Here is a 21889-nt window from a genome sequence, read left to right as displayed (position 1 = left end):
TCGTGGTGTTGATGATCCAGATCACTGTATCTTCAATGATTCAGATAGCTCCTCAAGACCTATATGTCAAGAGCATGTGTTCAAGAGGTCAGTCTTGAACCTCAAAGGAGCTCTCAAACCACCTGGGGTTTTGACAAAATCAAATAAGAGTTGCTCTTATATATGAAGCTCTTATCATGTGCTAGGCACCACGCTAGGCACTCTATTAGTTGTTAGTGTATTAGTTCACCCTTTGCCCCCCACAATTAATATTCCAAGGATCACCTTAAACAGTGATCAGGCTTAAAACAGTGGCCAGTTAGGTGTCATAATTCTTTTTTTTTTTCCAATATATGAAATTTATTGTCAAATTGGTTTCCTAGGTGTCATAATTCTGTGGGCTGACTAGACTCAGCTGGATGCTGCGTTCCACCTGTGGGTTGGCCTGGTTGGTGCACCGGGGCTGTGGCCCTGGTGTGGACAGCTGGAAGGCCAGGCTGAGCTGGGATTCTGGGGTGGTGGGGCCTCCTCCTCTTCTCCATGCCTCTCCACGTAGCTTCTTCATATGGTAGCAAGCAACCAGACTTCTTCCATGATGGCTCACAGCTTCCCAAAGCTTAAAAGAGGTTTTCCTCTGACCTAGAGCTGGAACAGCACAGCATCACTTCTGCTGATTGCCACTCCTCAGAGGGTCCCTGAAGCGGAATGCGAGGGACCACACAGCGCATGGGAGACAGGAGGGTGGTGTTTACCCAGGAAACTGAGGCACATATCAATGGAGCCACTCAAGTTCACAAAGCTAGCTGGCTCCAGTCTATTGCCAAGATTCAAGATTCAAGGTCAGGTTGGCCTAACTTCAAACCTACATTCTTGAGTCTTGTTAGACTGGTCATAGGACACGATGAAAGAGGGGAAGAGGCAAAACCAGTGTCAGGAAAGCTAATGGCCACCCAGCACTAAGGTTCCCAGTTGACGGCGGGTCAACTTTCAAAATAGATTTTAGTTATACTCAGAGAAACAAGAAAGAGGCCCCCTGCCTGGGACAGATGGTGAAATGGAACCGATGAAAACACAGAGCTGCTGAGCTCTCGTTTGGCTTCTATTCTACCAGGGATCATGGTCTTCAAAGCATGAAGGGTAGAGCCAATGTGAGCCAGAGGAAGGCTACATTATGCATTGGACTTTGGGTCAGAAGACCTGGGGTTTGCCCCGACAAGCTGCTGTAATGGAGCGAACCACACTCACCCTCTGAGACTGTGTCCTTGCCTCTGAGATGATAACAACAAGCACACAGTTTGTTCTGAAGGTCAAACAAGATTCTCGAGGATTGATAGATAACACGGATCTAGCACTTAGCTTTCACGTTTTGTGGGAGGGATCATGCGACTTTGAACAATTTATATCCCAGAGGACGAGAAAAGTATACAGAAGACACTGGTGAATGTATGATGTGCCCTAAGGGGTGTGGGGAACAGCAGAAGCACCCAGGGACTAAGGAGAAGAAACCGTAGTCCTGAGTTCCAAAAAGCAGAAGGTACGGGGTGCCTGGGTGGCTCAGTTGGTTAAGAGTTTAACTCTTGGTTTATGCTCAGGTCATGATCTCATGAGACCAAGCCCTGCATCAGGCTCTGCACTGACAGTGTAGAGTCTGCTTGGGATTCTCTCTTCTCTCTCTCTCTCTCTCTCTCTCTCTCTCTGCCCCTCCCCCAGCTTGCACTCTCTCCCTTTCAAAACAAATAAATAAACTTACAAAAAAAATCAGAAGATATTTCTACAAAACATAGGCCAGTACATCTGATTTTGACCCTGGACAAGGTTCTGGGAGAAACTTTGTCAAGTACTCGACAGTACTTTGTTAGAATGGCTAAGTTCTCCATTAAGGAAAGTGAAGATTACAATGGAGGGAAAACAAAAAGACTGTCACCAGGAGATGGGAGTGGAGTTGTGACTGAAGATGCCCCTTTGCCAAGACAAATCCCTCTGTCACGTTCACCTCTAATTTCTACAAATACTTTATTGTTTGATATTTAATAGATCCATCTCTTGGGAAAGCCTTGATTCACCTGAGGAACTCTTACCAGTGGACTGTCTTTATATTGCAAGATTAATGATAAAAGTAAAGGGAGGGAAACGTGTGTTCCCAGGGCCTCAGAAATTTTAAGCTGGGAGCAAATTCTCACTGGCTTTAGTTTGAAGGGACCCCCTTTTACGGGGGACCCCTGTTCGGGTGAGCATTTCCTCTGTTAGCATCTGACTCCCTCATCCCCAGCCTCATTTCCCCCTCAAACTGCATTTCAGGCTTTCAAGTTCTTCTATTTCCGGTTGGGCCATTCTCGAACAATGGCCTATTACCCACCCCACCCCTCACCTCCATGACCATGACTGGCCCGTTTCTGCTCCCATCTGAAGCCACACCCTCCCCAAGCGTGCAACACTCCAGTCCCTCACAAGTTCAAGGACATCCCTTCTGACCCAACGCCTCCTCTCCTGCGTGGTCACCTTCCCACCCACTGATGAACTCTGTTGCGTCTTCCTCCACCTTCACACAAACATGCTTCCATTCCACACCCTTTTCAACTGTCCCGGCCCCACGTCGGTGATCCCTTCCGAGCCTCACAGAAAAGATGTCTCTACTTACTGTTTTTATTGCTTCACTGTCCTCCCTCTGTCTTCAACCCAGTAGAATCATGTTTCGACCTACCATGTCGTGGAAGTGTCTTTTTTTTTTTTTTTACCATTGCCCACTATTTCCACATCCCCAAGACCAGAAGGTCAATCTGTCCTCCATTGCCAAACCGATTAACCAGGCCAAACGGGTGAACCTCCGTAACCACGAGCAGTGTGCCATGTGGTTGATCACTCCTTCACTAGAACGATGCCTCTCTAGACGTGAGACGCGGCCTCCCAACATCGGGACCCCAAAGTTCTGTCCTCATCAACCTCCTTCTCCATCTACACTCTTTTTCTGGGTATCCACATTGGGTTGAAGAGAGTCCCCATGGGTCTACCTGGAACCTGCAAATGTGGCCTTACTTGGAAATAAGGTCTTTGCAGATGCAGTCAAGTTAAGATGAGGTTATACACAAGTAGGGTGGTCCCTAATCCAGTGTCTGGTGTCCTCATAAGGAGAGGGAAATGGGGACACAGACACAAGGAAGAATGCCATCTGGTATCAATGGCAGTCCAATGGTAATTACCAATGGTAATGTAGCTAGCTGCAAGCCAAGGAATTCCGATGACGCGGAACATTGGCCAGAAACTGGAAGAGGCCAGGAAGGATTGTGCTGTAGACCTTTCAGGGGGAGCACGGCCCTGCGGACACGTTGATTTCAGATTCTGACCTCCAGAACTGTAAGTGAATACATTTCTGTTGTCTGAGGCCCTCCAGTTTGTGGCACTTTGTTACAGCAGCCCCAGGGACTAACACAGCAGTCCTCGCCAGTCCCTTGACTTTGCCTACCGTCTCCGCGTTGATGATTCTGAAATATCTAACTCCAGTCCTAACCTGGCATTTGAGTCCCAGGCAGGACCAGCCGACTATCTGCCTGGAGTCACTTCTTGGATGTCAAAAGGCATCTCAAACTTACCATGGCCAAGAGGGAGCCATGGAATGCCTCCAAATGTGCTCTCCACAAGGCTTCTCCCTTCTCAGTAAATGAAACCCATGTAATTTCTCAGCCAGAACATACCAAGCTCTCTCCTATCTTAACTCTACCACCTTGAATGCTAAAAGCCAGGTTTATTAAAATTATCCCTCAAGGGAACCATCTTCTTCCTGTTGACCATCACCCTTCACCTGGACCATCAAAAGTTCTCCACATTTATTTGTTCACTGATGGACAAAGTTCGTTATAAACAGATACGACAGAATGGGGACTTACTCTCTGAATATACAGTTCCATTTGAAGAATGAGAAGGAAAAAACCTCTGCTTACACAGGGTTTTCCCTGGCCCTTGACCTTCAGAAAGAAGTGCTTCCTCTGAGAGCCTCCAACACCAACAAGAGAAAATCCAGGACCCCTACGCAGTCAAGGGCATCACTGCCTCATCTGGTGGCCAGCTCTGCCCACGGCACGTCTGGCCCATCCCTTGCCCAAGCATTAGGGATAGATGTAGAATCTCCCAACAAAGTTAACTCTCCCTCCGCGAACAGACCCCCTCTCCTGGGTCCCTACCTAGAATTTACAGGGTGCTTAATGTTTAAACAGTGTCCTGTTCTAATTTACTGAAGGTAGAGCAAACACACGCGTGGAGATACAAATATTGCATCAGGAAACCTTGGATTCATTCCCAGGTTTGCTTCTGGCTTATGTGGTTTTCGTAAAGGTCATCTGAGTTTTCGAGGCGCATAGAGTAAAACTTGCCCTTGCTCCCCGACACGGGCAGGTCGTAAAACCAAACGAGGCTGTTTGTGAAACGCCTCAGGTACTTACAATCGTGGGACGCGCTCTTAGTTCCCGGTGTCGTCTCGCCCAAGATGTCAGCAACTAAACCCACCTTCTAGAAAATTACGGCAACCAAAATTTGAGGTCAGCCTGGAGCGTCCATGGACGTCGCACCTGGTAAGCGTGGGGCCTTCTTTTGTATTGATCAGGAAGACTCGTGCGGGTAAATGGGGCCTCAGGTGCTCCTTACTCTGGCAAACCACGGTCAGCTGTCCACACTCAAGTACCGACACGATCTCGGCCCCGCCTGTTTATTTTTCCGAACAAGTGTCCCTGGGTCCCTTCCTTTTCATTTCACACCAGTGTTCTTCCCTTTGCCACTACCTGGGCCTTTGATATTGTCTCTCAACAGGTCTCCTAAATGCGACCTATTCCTTCTACACGTCCTGCCTGTTACCAGGTTAATAATCCCGAAACGTGGGGCGCCTGGGTGGCTCAGTCGGTTAAGCGTCTGACTCTTGATCTCCGTTCAGGTCATGATCTCGGGGTCACGAGTTCAAGCAACTTCCACATTCAAGCCCTCCGCACCCAGCATGGAGCCTGCTTAAAAAAAAAAATCCCCGAACATTTCTTGGTGTGCTCCTCCCTGCTCTAAAACTTTCTATGGCTCTGTATGGCTTAAAGAATAAAATACAAACTCCTGAGGGAGGACCATCATTGGAAAGAAGGTGGCCTCCCTGCTACATCATCTTCTGTTTCTCCCTCTTGGACACCACTCTACCTTTTACACACCTGCGCCCCCTGTGTTACCTTTCTCCCCTCCTCTCGATGGCCCTCCTCAGCTCCACCTGGATGACAGTGGTCCCATCTACACCCGGAGGGCCCGCCAAAGGGCGGCCACCTCCAGTCTCAGCTCTGAAAACACCTGAGTCCCTACAGCTCTTTTCACACTTGGCCAGGCACTGCCTCAGTTGTGTGTGTGCACCTGTCTGCGTGCATGTGCGTGCACATGTGTTTTCTCTCCACCAAGATTATAACTTTTTATTTATTTATTTAAAATTTTTTTTAACATGTATTTATTTTTGAGAGAGACAGCGTGTGAGTGGGGAAGGAGCAGAGAGAGAGAGAGAGAGAGGGAGGGAGACACAGAATCCGGAGCAGGCTCCAGGCTCCGAGCTGTCACCACCAAGCCCGACACGGGCCTCGAACCCACGAACCATGAGATCATGACCTGAGCTGAAGTCGGACACTTAACCCACTGAGCCCCAGGCGCCCCAAGGGTATAACTTTTTAAAAGGAGACCTGGTGCCTCATGCAGAATTTCATCAATTCTGGGATACAGCTCTTTTGGAATTGTAACAACTCTGAAATTGGTATACAGCTTAAAATTGGTACATGTCATGGTTTAGTTGTCAGGGTGTTTCTTCCTTGGAAGAAAAGAAAATAATGGTGTGCCATACAATCGACTACGTCTGCAGTTCAATGAAAAGAGATGCTTTTTTAGATTCCCTGCAGCTCCCAACACAGGTCTTGCATGCCGAAGGTGGTTTTTAAAAGGCTTACTGATCGTTTGATGGATGGATGTGCCTCCAGACGACCAGCACAGAAGCTGCTCCGAGAAAGATGGGAGCCCCACACCATACCGCCATACACATAGTTCATTCCAATCCCTTCCATTCTTCCAAGAGAAAAAAAAAAATCACCTGCTCAAATGGGAGAGATGAAGCGGGAAGGAGAGTGCTATGGATTGATTTGTGTCCTGCCCCCAAAAGATGCGCTGAGATCCTTACCCCTAGTGGCTCGGATTATGATGGTATTTGGAAATAGGGTCATTGTAGATGTAACTATTTAAGATGAAGTTATCCTGCAGTAGGGTGGGCCGCAGGTCCCATATGACTGGTGTCCTTATAGGAGGATGGCCCTGTGAAAACACAGGCGCGCAGGGAGAACACCATGTGAGGACAGAGGACTAGGGTAATGCATCTATGAGCCAAAGAATGCCCAAGATTTCTGGCCGAGCACCATCAGCTGGAAAGAGACAAGGAAGGATTCTTCCATACGTTCCATACATTCAGAGACAGCATAGCCCTGCTGACATGTGGATTTTAGACCTCTAGGCTTTGCAACTATGAAACAAGATTTCTGTTATTTTCAGCCACCCAGTTCATGGTGCTTTGCCACAGGAGGCCCTAGGAAATTAATACAGAGAGGTATAGGAAAGCGTAATGCCTTAAAATACCCTTTCCCACAAGTTATGAACAAACAAAAATGACTAGAGGTATGGAGAGGGAGAAAGAATCCTAAGCAGGCTCCACACTGTCAGCGTGGAGCCTGACACGGAGCTTGAACTCACGAACAGTGAGATCAGGCCCTGAGCCGAAACCCAGAGTCAGATGCTTAACCAACTGAGCCACCCAGGTGCCCCCAAACAAGTGAAGTTGTAAAGCTGGGGATTATTATAGTAAGGAAGTTTTTGAATAAAACGTCGTGGGGGGGAAAAAGTAAGAGCTCTGAATTTAGGACCAGGTTCAAATGCTAGCTTCCCCACTCACTTGTTGTGTGACTTAAAGCAAATTAGTTAACCTCCCTGGGAGTTCAGCCTTCTCGACCATAAAAAGGAGACAGCAGGAGAATTCCTGGGAGATTCACAGGAGGGCTTGCAGCATTGTCTTGGGATCTTCCCAATTCCCCAAATAAAAAATAGAATGACTAGATAGAAAAACCAAAAACTCACGCACAACAGGTACAAGATAATTAGCTGTCAGGACATCTCTATTAACTCCAAAATAAAAGCAGGCAGGCAAAGCGATACAGCCATGACACCTACGTGGCATCGGCATCTGTGCACGAGAAGTCAGGGAGGTCACGGGGCAGCTAACAGAACCAGCAGGTGGAAGCTGGTAGAGCCTTTTGTGGATAATGTTTGCTCATCCCAATAGAGAGAGAGAATGGGAGGGTCCTGCAGCGAAACCTCTAAGGGCTGGATCAGCCCAACCCTATAAACGCTTGAAACTGGCCCGCCCTGGTTCCCGTCTTGGATGGGGTCCCACACTACGGAGAAATTACTTGGAGTAAAATCAAATTGAGGAGAATAGGGATAACAGAAGTGAAGGCAAGAGAACGTCCAGATAACTGAGAACCAAGCCAATAAATGTCATCAAGCAAGCTGCTGCATGAAAACAGAAGGGTCTTTGTGAAGCTTGAAAGAAAAAAAAAAGCTATTAGAACCAAGCCCTCTTATAAAATTTCAGAAAACTAACTTCATATAAAAATTAACAGCAGAAAACATCAAGGTCAAGTCGCATACAAAGTAACTCTTTAGAAAAAGACGAAGAGAAATAGAATGGCATAGAGTCCACACAAACAAGGAAAGCAGGCTAGAAGACGTGCTCACTGAACAGGGCAAAACTACAACCTACCATGTTCATTTTCTATTGTCGCATGGTGAATTGCAGACTTAGGAGCTTAAAACATATTTATCGTCTTGCAGTTTCCATGGGCCAGGAGTTCAAGCACAGGTTAGCGGGGTCCTCTGGGGTCTCATGAAGCTGGAATCAAGGTGGCAGCTGGGGCTGTGATCTTACCTGAGGGTTGAGGTCCCTTTTCAAGCTCACTGGTGTTGGCTGGGTTCAATTCCTTGCGATTGTAGAAGTTAGACCCATAGCCGCTAGAGGCCATTTGCTGGCCTGTGACATGGCCCCCTCCACGACAGGGCAGCTTGCAGTTCTAAGGTCAACAAGAGAGTATCTCTGCTGCTTTGAATTTCTCTGACTTTTCTGTCTCCGACCTTCAGATTCTCATTTAAACCAGTCTCCTGATTAGGTCAGGCCCACACAGAATGCTCTCCATTTTGATTCACTTAAAGCCAGCTGATTGGGAATCTTAATTACAACTGAAAAATCCTCTCATCTATATCATATAATGTAACCCAAGCGTGCGAACGATATCCCTTACACTCACAGGTCCTGCCCACAATCAAGGGAAGGGGTGTGTGCACCGGGTGGCTGGACTCTTGGAGGGTATCTTAGAAGATATTTCAGAAAAAGCTAAGAGACAGCAAGAAAATGACACAAGATGAAAAAGAACAGCATCAGTCAAAATCAAAAAAATCTCAGAATTGAGTTGACAGAAACAAGAAAGAACTAGAAACAGAAGGAACAGATCTTAGAAGTGAAGACTGAGCTAGAAATCCAAGAAAAAACAAACACAACAGACGGTGACAAGAAAAGTAGAAGGGAAAAGAAGAGAACATTTCCAAAATCCAAAAAGAATGAAGAAAAAGGCGACAGTATTTGAGACTGTGAAAATATGGAAGAGGGAAAAAGAAGATCCAACATATGAAGACAGGAGTCTCTGACATAGAAAAACCAGAACTAAGGGATCAGAACAGGTACTACCAAGGATAATTCAAGAACACCTTTCTCAAATAACAAAGATTTAAAACTACACATCGAAAGAGGGGTGCCTGGGTGGCTCAGTTGGTTGGGCATCTGACTTCAGCCCTGATTATGATCTCACTGTTTGTGGGTTCGAGCCCCGCATCAGGCTCTGTGCTGACAGCTCGGAGCCTGGAGCCTGCTTTGGATTCTGTGTCTCCCTCTGTCTCTGCCCCTCCTCCACTCACACCGTCTCTCTCTCTCTCTCTCTCTCTCTCTCTCTCTCTCTCTCTCTCAAAAAAATAAACATTAAAAAAACTTTTTTTAAAAACTACACATTGAAAGAGAACACATTGTACCTGGGAATATTTACCCATAAAGATCCACACCAAAGCATATTATAGTAAAATTATAGGACTTTAGGGAAAAAGAGAAAATATACCTTGAGTATCTCGACAAAAAAGAGAAAGTGACTTGTAAAGAATACTGGCTTTTCATCAGGCTTTTCAACAGCAATTCTTTATGCCGCAAGAGCCACGTATTGGAGCTACGTAAGGAAAGATGGGAACCATGGATTTTAAAACAGTAAAAGACTTTTCAGTACAAAGAGCACACGTTTCGGTGAGCATGACGAACTCAGGAAATTATGGTCCCGTGAGCTCTTCCTGAGCGATCTAGTAGAGAATGAACTTCGGGCAGATAAATGTCTGCAAACATTAACACAATGACAACTGCTAAGCATTAAATATATAGTGACTTGTAAAACTAAAAGGTTAAAAAGGAGAGATTATAGTATGAGATGACTGTATGATCTGACAATAAAAATCACAACAAAATGAACCAAATAAATAAGAATAAAGGGAGAATGGGGATAGTATATGCAGACAAACTGGCTAAGTGTTTTCAATAATCATAATTAACGTGCTGGGATCAGTACTGTTGTTCCAAGACTATAGTATGTATCATGCAGGGTGAAGCAAATGAAAAGTTACGAGATATTTTAATTCTATCCTTCCCCATATCACCGAGAACTAGGAATCTCAGTGTGAAAGAAAGAAGATACAGATGGAACACAGAAGTGGTTAAGTAAAAACCTTTTTGTTGGGGGCACCTTGGTGGCTCAGTCAGTTAAGCGTTTGACTCTTGGTTTCAGCTCAGGTCATGATCTCACAGTTTTGTGAGTTCGAGCTCTGGCTCTGCACTGGCAGCTTGTAGCCTGCTTGGGATCCTCTCTCTCCCTCTCTCTCCCTCTCTCTTTCTTCCCCTCCCCTGCTTGTGCTATCTCTGTCTCTCTCTAAATAAATAAACTTAAATTTAAAAAAACCAACCTTGTTGTTCTCAACTTGAATTGAAAAATTTTCTATGAACTCAAGATAGATAAATGGTGGATATATATCTCCCTAAGTAGATACATGTTAATAAATATATGAAGTTTCATATATATGTATATATATATATATATATGAACAAAAAGTGTATCATTTTGGATGTACTATGTATCATTTGGATGTACGATAGATAATGAATTTTGGTTGGTCATTGTTTCTACATTTTTTTTCTCTCTATATATATACATTTATATTTTTACGCATATCCATAGCCTCTAGATTGTACTCTTAAAATATCATTCTCCATTAAAAGAAACCAGAGATTCTAGGAGAAATGGCTGATTCTGGATTGGAGGTAGGAAATGTTCTAGAAGAGACTGGAACATCTTGAGATACCAAATAGCAAAGAACCACCAAAGACTATTAAGAGCATGTCCAAATGGCTCAGGAGTTTCCATTGGCCACAGGTGGGACAATTTGAGACTCAATAAAGACAGGAATTTTAGTAGATTGAAACGCATCAAATATGTTTGTCTAAAAATTTATGGTATTTAAATAACAACTAACTGATCACCTTTTGAGAATGACAGGCAACCAACTGATTATCCTGAAAACTGAGTAAACAAAAGAAAAGGAAAAGCATTTACCATCTCTCCTATGTAAACAATACCCCTGGACAGCAAAACACCAGATGAAAGGATGGATCCTCTTGTAAATTATTATAGCTAATTTGTTTTTATTTGAGAGAGAGAGAGAGAGAGAGAGAGAGAGAGAGAGAGAGAGAATCTTAAGCAGGCTCCACACTCAGCTCGGAGCCCGATGCGAAACTCGAACCCACGAACTTGGGATCATGACCTGAGCCAAAGTCAAGCATCGGACGCTCAACTGACTGAGCCACCCAGGCGCCCAACTAATAAAATGTTTTAAACTGCAGAACTTGAATACCACCAGCTTGCAACTCCAAACGAATTAGCTAATGGAGCTGAGACTCTCTCTCTCTTTCAAAACAAATTAACATCAAAATAAATAAACATTAAAAAAAAGAAATGGACGGAGAATGGGTTGGTTTCCAATGGCTGCTGTAACAAATTATGGTAAACATGGTGGCTTACAACAACACAAAGTTATTATCTAACTGTTCTGGATGTTAGAAGTCTATTCTAACATCCACCTATAATGAGTTCTGAGGGGGCTAAAGTCAAGATGTTGGCAAGGCCGCGCGCCCCCTAGAGGCTCAAAGGGAGAATCTGTCTCCTGCTCTTCCCACCTTCTGGAGCCACCTGCAATCCTGCCTCATGGCCCCTTGGTCCATGATTGGTGGCTGGGGGCCCCTGGATGGCTTCAAGATGGGAATGGTCATCAGAAAGACCAAGCCATGATTAGAGGGTTGGAACTTTCAGCCCCGCTGCCCCCGTCCCCCACCTCCGGGAACAGGGAGGGGCTGGAGAGTAAATCAATCAATCACCAACAGCCAATGACTTCTTCAATCAGGCCTAGGTAATGAAACTTCCATAAGAATCTTTAAACAGGGACATCTGGGAAGCTTCTGAGCTGGACGGGGACATCGGGAACACTCCTGGAGAGGGCATGGGGGCTCTGTGTGCCCACCCCCCCACCCATACATCTTGCCCTACGCACCTCTCTCCTTTCCATTAGGCTGTTCCTAAGTTGGAGCCTTTATAATAAACTGCTACGTGTATGTAAAGTATTTTGCTGAGTTCTTTGAGCCATTCTAGCAAATTATTAAACCCAAGGAGGGGGTTGTGGGAAATTTATAGCTGGTCGGTCGGAGGAGCGGGGGCCACCTGGGCCTGTGACTTGTGTCTGAGGCGGGGCAGTCTTGGGGGGCTGAGCCCTCGACCTGTGTGGTCTGCGCTAACTCTGAGCGGTTAGTGTCAGAATTGAATCGAGTTGTAGGACACCCAGCTGGTGTCCGGGAAGTGGAGAATCGGTTGGTGCGGAAAGGACCCACACCTTTGGTGTCGGAAGTGTTCTGTGGGTAGAAACAGATCCCAGCATACGCCTAGTTCGGAAGGCCTGGCTTTTGCTCTGAGGCGAGCATTGGTTGCTAACATCAAGGCCCAGCATCAGGAAGATGTGGCCATGCCCTCGCAGCCATGCTGGACATCTAGGGTCTCTCTCTCGCAGGGTGCCTGCCCACTGGAACTTCTGGCATGGACGACCAGAGCAGGAAGAATCTTCCCTCTCGTCAGCTGGCTCCCCCAGGGGAGGGGAGGTAGGAGGAGCTGGGCTCACCCATCTGGCTGGTAACCTACTTCCTTTGTCGGGAGAAAGAGGGACATGGCAAAAGGCCACTGTGCTTAAGGAGGATCCCTCCTCACAAAACCCGGAGGACCGGGGAAGAAGTGAGCCTCACTACCAAACAACACCTGCATCACAGGGCTGACGCGATCAAGTACAATGACTCGTTGAAAGTGCTTCCAGCCACCTAGAACGAGGTCACTGTCAAGACACCTTGTAAAATGTTATTTACCAAACATCGTCTGGTGGCTGTATGTGGAACCGGCCTCTCTGTGCCCTGCCTCCCAAGCTCTGCCTCACGAGTGCGGGAGGAAGCGTCGACAGAGGGCCAGGTCGAGCCCAGACACCCATCCTTGACTCCCTAGCACATGCCAGCGCCCGTGGGCCGCCCACCATTGCATCGAGAACAGCGTAAACATGAGACAGTTTGTAATTATACTTAGAACAAATCTTTCCCTCACTGGCGTGGCTTAAACTCCCCGGGACATCCCCAAATAAGCCTGTTCCCTGCTCCCTCGAGTGGGTGCCCAAGCAAGAGGGAATTCGCAGGTTTTCTCCTAGCCACCGCTCTGCTCTTTGCGAAGAAGCGAAGTAACAATCTGATTTTTCGAAATGGGGAATTATAACCACCCTTGCCGGTGGGTGGTGTCGTCAGGCAGCAGATGCAATGCCGACGAGAGCCCTGTCGGCCCGTCTTCCTCCTTCCCTCCTCCTCCTTCCTTCCCACCCTCTCTCTTCCTTTCATCCTGCTACAGGGTAGTACTCATCATCATAACTAACAGCTTGGGTGTTCTATGCAGCAGACGCTGTTGTGGGGTTTTTTTTTTTTTAATGCTTATTTCTTTATTTTGAGAGAGAGAGAGAGGGTGCACGTGCACGCTCAGGTGAGGGGCAGAGACAGAGAGGGAGAGAGAGAATCCCAAGCAGGCTCCGTACTGTCCGTGCAGAGCCGGATGCGGGGCTTGATCCCACGAGCCATGGGATCGTGACCTGAGCAGAAATCCAGAGTGAGACGCTTAACCGGCTGAGCCCCGCCAGGCGCCCCGACACTCTTGTGTTTTATACGAAATAATTCACTTCTTCCTCCTCCCAGCCCTAGGAGGTAGGCACTATAATTACCTCTGCTTTATAACCGAGACCCCAGGAAACTTGGCCAGGTCACAAGATTAGTTACATAGTCGAGCTAAGATTCAAGCCCAAACTCTGTAACTGTGGCTCCAGACCCTGTGGGTTTCGCTGGCATCCTGGGCTGCCTCTAGTCTTGGTACAATCGAGATTTAGGGCTGGGTCTCGGAGAGGTGAAATGAGGGCCCCGGGGCCCTACTTTCACCGGAAGCCTAAATAACCAGGATGAGGGAATGCTTGCTGAGGTCCAGCCCAGCTAACAGAAAATTCTCTGCACCTGATTAGAAAGCCGGTCAAAGCAACCATTATAGAGTATCATTTCCCTTTATTTTTTTTCACAAAAATTTTTTAACGTTTATTTTTGACAGAGAGAGAGACAGAATCGGAAGCAGGCTCCAGGCTCCGAGCTGTCAGCACAGAGCTCGATGCGGGGCATGAACCCACGAACTGTGGGATCATGACCTGAGCCGAAGTCGGACGCTTAACCGACCGAGCCACCCAGGTGCCTCTTGTTTTCCTTTATCTCGCCACTGTTCTTTGCACGTGAAGAGTTTTGGGGGACCCTCCTGGAGAGCGGCTGACCAAGGTCTGGTGCAGAATCTCTTCCCCCGCTCCCCACCATTGTATCTAACGCAGACTGCCCTTTGGTGTGTGAGGCCATGTGTCACACGCCCAGTGCTTTCTCCTCCAGGCTGAACAGGTTCTGGTCCTTCAGCCACTTCTCTGTGGGGCAGCAAGGCAATGTCTCAGCACCTCGCAGCCCACCAGCCCAGCCCGGAGCTCCCCGTGAACTCAGAATGGCTCCCCCTAGACCTGCTCCGCTCTGGGCACGGGCCCTCCCGTCTGGACTTACCAGTTTGATGCCCTAGGCCCTTGTGAACACGGGCTCAGCTCACAGATGCCCAGAGCGGCCCTCAACCCGCAGTGACTGTGGTGGATGGACACACGCCCCAGCCTCCCCTCCTTCAGGTGAAGGGTTCTGGAAGGTTCTCTTTGCTTCTCAGAAGTTTTATCAGAACCAGGAATCATCCTTGGCAGTGACCTTGATAGCATGCCCTCGTGTTGGTTTTTCTTCTTTTTCTGGGACTTCTTCCTGTTTTCTCAGTCCTGCTTCTAAAGATCGGCTCTCAAAGAAATTACTTGGATGCAAGTTCTTTGTCTCGAGCTCTGTTTTTGAAGGAAGCCACGCTGAGACTACCAGGGTCCAGACAGCCCCCCCCCCTTACATTTCCTCTCAGAAAGCCCCCTACAAAATGTGCTAGAGAGATGTGGGGATGGGGGCAGAGTTGTCGTGGTCTTGGGGTAAAGGGGAGCAGCGGTGTGGCCCGTTAGAGGTCCCAGGAGCCTCTCTCACGGCCAGAATGCGGGGCTGAGAGCCAATGCCAGGAACACACCGAGGGTATGTCTTGGGGGGTGGGGGGATGGGCAGCGGGCCTTCAGATGGTGCCTAGGACAGCTGACGACCTTATAGGCCCTACCCATGTACTGGGGTGGCTGTGCTGGACACAAGGGGGAGCACCAACTACTGTCTGAGGTCCTAACTGTCAGCCGGCCTGAATTTCAGAATTGCCAGCCTCTAACATCACATGGGACAATTCCTGAAAATATCTATCTATCTATCTATCCATCATGTCTTTATCTCTATACCTATACTTATATCTATATCTATATCATTTATATCTATATTTATACCTTTATCTAAATCTATACCTATACCTATGTCTATATCTGTATCTATATCTATCTCTATATCTATATCCTCTATCTATATCAGTCCGGGGACTGACTATATCTAGTCAGTCTGGGGAACCCTGACCCATACAGGCGTGCTGATTTTTATTAACCTGCTTTCCGCTTGTATTAATTTGGAGGAGGGGGTAAAGGAGTGGGTATGTGGGATCAGTCCCGAGCCTCACCTTGTGTTGGATGACTTCCTAAATATTATGGGGAATAAGCTGACCAATTACGAGAGGTTGAACTTGAATTTTTCTGCATCAGAGTTCAGGTCTTGACAAAGATTTCCTGACGTCAGGCCTCATGACCTGTGGCTCTTACTGGCTGAATTTGGGACAGAAACTCAGGGGGTGGAGATCTCCAGGAGCCGGATCCTCGCCTGGACAAAGACTTATTTAAAAAAAAAAAAAAAAGCTGTCTGGCCCCAACTTTCTCTAGAGAGCAACTACTGAAAATTCTTTTGATTTTTTTAATGTGTATTTATTTTTGAGAGAGAGAGAGAGACAGAGCACAATTGGGGAGGGTCAGAGTGATAGGGAGACACAGAATCCAAAGCAGGCTCTAGGCTCTGAGCAGTCAGCACAGAGCCCGTCGCGGGGGCTCCAACGCATGAACTGTGAGATCATGACCTGAGCCGAAGTCGGACGCTTAACCGGCTGAGCCCCCCAGGCGCCCCCTGAAAGTTGTTTTAAAATGGATTCTTTAGGGGGCGCCTGGGGGAGCTCAGTCGGTTGAGCATCTGACTCTTGATTTCAGCTCAGGTCATGATTCCAGGGTCTTGAGATCGAGCACCCAGTACGGAGCCTGCTTGGCATTCTTTGTCTCCCTCTGCCCCTCCCCCGCTTTCCCCGTACTCTGTCTGTGAAAAAAACAAATCCAAACCGGATTGTTTGGTATTTGGCTCCATATCACGTATCTCTGTGGGCCTTTCAAGGTTAAGAGCCCCTACGTTATTTCATAACCGATTCAGTCCAAAAGGGTGAATGCTCAATCATTGGTGAAAGGCCATTATCTAAATGACAGTCCAGTCCTTACAGCTGATACAGCAGGAAATGTGCAGGAAATGTGTTTTTCACGTTCTTTCTGAACTTGTTGCCTTTTTGCAGGTACCACTTGCTAGCTGCTGTAGAACTTGTCCTGAGAAGGTCTGCAGGATCCTACAGCGGCACAAAGCAGGTGGCGGGGCGCGTGGGGGTGAAGCCCCTCCCCCCAGAAGTGTTCAGTGTCCTTGAACACGGAGCCTTCACGCTGGAGGTTCGGGCTTTACCAAAACGCAAACCCTTCGAGGTCGCGGTCTGCTGTTTGTTCACAAAGAGCCGATAACGGCTACCCAGCGGTCCTTCCTTTTTTTTTTTCTCTTCATAGAAGACAGGGAATACTTTATTCAAACCCATCAGAGAAACAGACGGCCTGGGTCTGTAACAAAGCATCATTTTTTCCCTTAAGTGTATTTTATTTATTTGGGGAGAGAGAGAGTGGGGGAGGGGCAGAGAGAGGGGCAGAGCGAGAATCCCAGGCGGGCTCCGTGCGCTCAGCACACAGCCTGACGCGGGGCTCGGTCTCTCCAGCCGTGAGATCATGCCCTGAGCCGAAATCAAGAGCCCGACGCTCAAACGCCTCAGCCGCCCAGGCGCCCCGAGGTATCGTGTTTTTAAAAATAGGCCAGCAATTGTATAGGAGAGTATACACTTCTACATACAAATGAACGGATCAGAGCACAGCTTTTCAATATTTAAAGCAGAATAAGCTTTCCTGTAAAAGCAGTACCTTTGTGACATCTTTAACTGTAGTGCTCCTCTCCTCCTTCCTCACCCTCTCCTGCCACAGAACCCACACCAACCTCCCCAGAATCCTTCTCGAGGGCGGCCGTGTTCTCATGGGCCTCTTCCTCCGTGCCCCTACCCACATACCAGTGGACAAGGGCGTGCCTGGCATGCATCGGGTCAAACTTGTGGTCTAGGTGAGCCCAGGTCTCGGGGATGGCCGTGGTGCTCTCAGCATACACACGGCTCGCTGCACCTTGGTCGGGTCTCCAGCAGGTAGCACGGTGGGAGGCAGCTTACTGATGGCAACTCTGAAGCCAGCCGGGCGCCAGTCCCCAAACTGGACGGGACTTTTGGTCTTGATGGCAGCAACGGCGGCACTGACGTCTTTGGGAAGCATAGGACCACTGTACAGCGGGCAGCAAGCCACGTATTTGCCACGGCGAGGGTCACGTCTCACTGTCTGGTTCGCTGACTTAAAGGATGCATCGATGATCTCTGCTACGGGATGCTGTTCACAGCAGGCCCTCTCAGCGGAGATGACAGGAGCGTAGGTGGCCACGGGGACGTGGATGCGGGGGTAGGGCACCAGATCGGTCCGGAATTCTCTCGGATCAACACTTAGGGCTCCATCACATCCGAGGGAAGCAGCGACGGAGGACACAGTTTGACTTATCCACCTGTTCAGGTCAGTAGCCCAGGTTGGGTGTTCGGTACTGAGGTTTCTACGACAGATGTCATAGATGGCCTCGTCGTCTACCAAGAAGGCACAATCAGAGTGCTCGCTCCAGGGCGGTGTGGGTAGTGAGGATGCAGTTGTAGGGCTCAACTACAGCCGTGGAAACCTTGGGGGCTGCCTAAGTGGAGAGCTCCAGCTCGGGCTTCTCGCCATAATCGACAGAGAGACAATGCACCGGCAGGGAGGTGATCCTGGAGACAGGTCCTCCTCCAAAGCTGTGGGAAACCAAGAAGCCCTGAAGACCCGTGCGCTGGCGGGCCAGTTTCTGAATTCGGTCCAAGACAAGGCCCATGATCTCCTTGCCAATGGTGTAGGGCCCTGGGGCATGGTTATTAGCGGCATCTTTCTTGCCGGTGAGGAGCTTCTAGGGCAGAAGACCTGATGGTGGCTGCCGGTGTGAACTTCAGCCACGGCTCCGGGTTCCAGGTCACCAAAGCTGCCCTGCGCACGTGTACTCGTCTCACTGAAGAAGTTGTTGAAGGAGCCATCTCCTCCCCCAACGGTCTTGTCACTTGGCACCTGACCCTTGGGCTGGATGCTAGGTTCCAGGCAACAGGGCTCCCAGCGGCCATCGCGGACCTGGACACCAGCCTGGCCAACGTGGACGGCAATGCGCTCACACACGATTGCTGCTCTGTGGCTGCCCACCTCCGGAGATTACTTTTAATGGAAGAGACGAGTGTTGAGTTCCCGCCAGGATGTCTATTTCATCTTGCCGGGATCCAGAGGCTTTATGTTCTCTCCTTCCTCCCCGACCCCACAACCTGCTGCGGAAGGAACTGGAAAAGCAGGGCCTGCCCGAGGAAGCAGTTTACCGATAGCAGCCCGTGTAACGGCCACCACGTTATTATAGAAAATATATCAATAACCATTCAGGATTCAAAGTGTTACAATCATCGTATATGACGTGATCACTAGGGATTTCGCTGATCTGCAGGCTTCCTGTTGTCTCACTACATCTTTTTTTTTTTATGATTACACTATGTAATATGTGCAATTAAAGAAATTCTCTCCTCATTACCGCCCCCCCCCCCCCAACCACGAGTAGGTTTTCTCTTATATTTATTCTTCTGGAGGAGCTTTACAGGTACACATCCCAAATCTTAAAATCCTGTGTGTGTGAGGGTGGGGGGCAGGAGTGATAGGACTTGATTCTGTTCATTTTACGTGGTCGTTTGGGAATTAGTGCTGATTTCACTGCCCCCCACCCCCCACCCCGGTCCCCTTTTCCCGGAATGTGACAGCCTCTCCCTTCACTCGGGTTTTCTTCCGGTCTCCCGCCGAGGTCTGTCCTGTCCTTGGTAAAGAGGTTGTGCATTGGTTTTTATGAGTCACCTCTTTCTTCCCTTTAATTTTCCAGCTGGTTTTTGTTATTATATCAGAAAAGCACTAAGCCCGGAGTATTTCTTTTCCAGGCAGCCACCGTATGGTATTGCCGTACTAGTTCTAAGTGTTTTCCAGTTGATTCTAATTGGTTTTCTAGGTGGGTAGTTATATCATCAAACACTTTCTTGTCTCCTTGTCAATATTTATCATTCTCGGTCCATTCAGAATTTAATGAGAATACCTCTCTTGTCCCAATGATTCTGTGAGGTATTTTTTATTATGTTAAGGAAATAACATTTGATTACAGTTTTCTTGTTTTTTTTTTAATTTTTTTAACGTTTTTATTTATTTTTGAGACAGAGAGAGACAGAGCATGAACGGGGGAGGGGCAGAGAGAGAGGGAGACACAGAATCGGAAACAGGCTCCAGGCTCTGAGCCATCAGCCCAGAGCCTGACGCGGGGCTCGAACTCCCGGACCGCGAGATCGTGACCTGGCTGAAGTCGGACGCTTAACCGACTGAGCCACCCAGGCGCCCCTTGATTACAGTTTTCTATGGATTTTTTTTTTTATTCTGGGAAGAATGCTGGATTTTCTTCAGATAAAGACTCTGTCGTCAGACGCTGGGGTCGGGTCCCACCGAGCGAGTGGAATGTGCAATGCTGCGTAGCAGGAAGACAAATCGGATATTGGTGCATATCCGTATTTAAACGTCCAGAAACCTTCAATAGTTTACAGGGATAATAGGACGATGTATTTGGTGTTAGATTATTCCAGATAGCCCAGACTGTTCCAGGTGGAACAGTCAACCACCCTTTGCTCTCTCGTCTATCTGCCCTCCCTGCCTGCCCTCACTGTGGGGAAGACATGGCCCAGGCCCCCAAGAACCCCCGCCCCACCTCTACCCCGCTAATGGATGCGCTGGAAGAAAAGAAGGGAGGGGGAGGAAGCGGGGGGTCCAGCGTGTTTCTCTGCCTTCTGGGGCATCCCTGGAAGAAGGGATACCCACTCCCGCTGCATAGCGCTCCTTTGATGGCCAAGCGACAGTGAGATGACCCTGGTCTGGGGGCTTTTGCTAAAACCGCCTTAAACCACCTCTCCGGCCATCGGAGCCCCAGCTCTAAGGGCCGCAGCAGCAGGGCCGGCTTCGTGGGCGTCCGCCTGCAGCCGCGTGGCCGCAATCCGTGCAGGGGACCCTGACCCATGCAGGACCACCGCAGTCACGCGTGGCTGCTGGGGACACGCTCGCCGTCCAGCCTGAGTCCCCATGTAGGCGTCCGGCCTTCTTATGCACGCATCTCTGCTGCGTGTGTGTGTGAGTGAGCAGTCCTGAGTCCTAGCGTGAGGGCCTCTCCTTCCTGGATCTGCCCGGAGGGGTGGAATCGGCTGCCGTGGAGCCATTCTTCCTATGACAGGCTCACAAGCCCAGGTGAAAGGTTGGCCCGGCGCGTGGAGGGCTTCAGACGGCAAAGCGCCGGGCACAGGGGCTGGTGCCGGAGGCTTCGGAGAGGGCTGGGGGTCCACCCTTGTTGAGACGTGTTGATGAACACGCCAGTACCTCAATTCTTCCTTTCTCAGCAGCTTAGCCGCTACACCGGAGGCAAAGCCACGTCCAGCTTTTCTCTGGGTCCCAGTCAATTCTTCCACGGTCCCTAACATGGCCTTAGTCTCCAAGGTCTTTCTTCTTCCTGTTTAGCCAGAGGAAGAATAGTGGTTAAGAGCTTGGGATTGAATTCAGTTCTGCCACCTGCCAGCTGTGTAACCTTGAGCAAATTGTGGACCCTCTCTGTGCCTTAGTTCTGCCGTCCATAAAATGGGATGAATAGCAGTACCGACTCGTCCCCTGCTTTAAATCTCTGGCTCCTTGCCCCCCACCAGCCAAACTCCAAGTCTTTGATGTGCAGCCTAAGGACCCCTCCCCATCGGCCCACCTCGGCTGTGTCCCAGCCTCGCTTAGCTCTCAGCACTGATTTGCATGGCAGTCCTACTGAGGTGAGGAGAGCTCAGGTGGACTTGCCCGGCGCCGGTGAGGGGCAGAGCCAGGGACGGCTCAGTGCCCGCAGGACACCAAAGTCCTTCCTCCCCAACCTGCCCCTCACATCGCCCTGTGTTTCCAGAACATTCCATGCTGTTTCATTCCTCTGTCTCCTTGTCTATACACCGTTCTCCTCCCCAGGGCATCCAGAGAATCGTAAGTGAGTTGGGCCACAGCAAGCAGGTGCAGACGAGAGGGGGCGGAGCCAGCAGACAGGAGGCGTGGGGGGCCACGGAGGGGTGCGGTCACAGCTGCATTTCAGAGACTGGTGTGAGCACCGCCCCGCGCCCTCCCTTTCCTGAAGGGGGGGGCGTGGCTTTCCACGTGGGATCCTGACACCAAAACCCACGGCCTCCACGTTTCAGGCAGAGGTTGAAAAGTGCACACAGCGTGTCTGCATCTGATCCGCTGAGGCTCGGCTTGCGCCGTGCGGTTGTCATGGCGACACATAATTGCGGCGTCACTGGCGACGCGAGTAAGTGCCCGTCGCTGACCACGGAGCCGCACAGCCTGTGCGTCTTCCGCCACAAAGGATCTCCTTCGGGACGGCTACCTCGGCGACAAAGCACTTCCGGCCGACTGTGTCTTCCCGACTGAGGCCCTGGGAAGGCTGTGGGGGGTCCGGCTCAGCGAGGGCTGAGCCTGGGTCCCTGCCCCCGCGCCTTGATTTCACAGCCCCCCCGCCTCACCCTACCCCTGGTTCGGCCTCTCCAGGGCTGTGGCCCGCTCCGAGAGCAGAGCGCCGAGGAAATCGATCCCAGGATTTCCTGAGTCCTAGTGCTTATCCCGACTATTATGACTGTGATTAAAGACGATCCTGCCCCCGAGGCTCAGCGCC

General features: G+C 49.2%; 1 pseudogene; it reads right to left on the bottom strand.

The window, feature by feature from the left end:
* Nucleotides 1-16969: 16969 nt before the first annotated feature.
* Nucleotides 16970-21491, bottom strand: LOC125154145 (tubulin alpha-1B chain-like; annotated as a pseudogene).
* Between the last annotated feature and the right edge of the window lie 398 nt (nucleotides 21492-21889).

The sequence above is a fragment of the Prionailurus viverrinus genome, chromosome A2 (genome assembly GCF_022837055.1).
Source record: "Prionailurus viverrinus isolate Anna chromosome A2, UM_Priviv_1.0, whole genome shotgun sequence".
NCBI lineage: Eukaryota > Metazoa > Chordata > Mammalia > Carnivora > Felidae > Prionailurus > Prionailurus viverrinus.
Note: the sequence above shows the minus strand (reverse complement) of the source record. Positions and strands in the feature narration are given on the sequence as shown.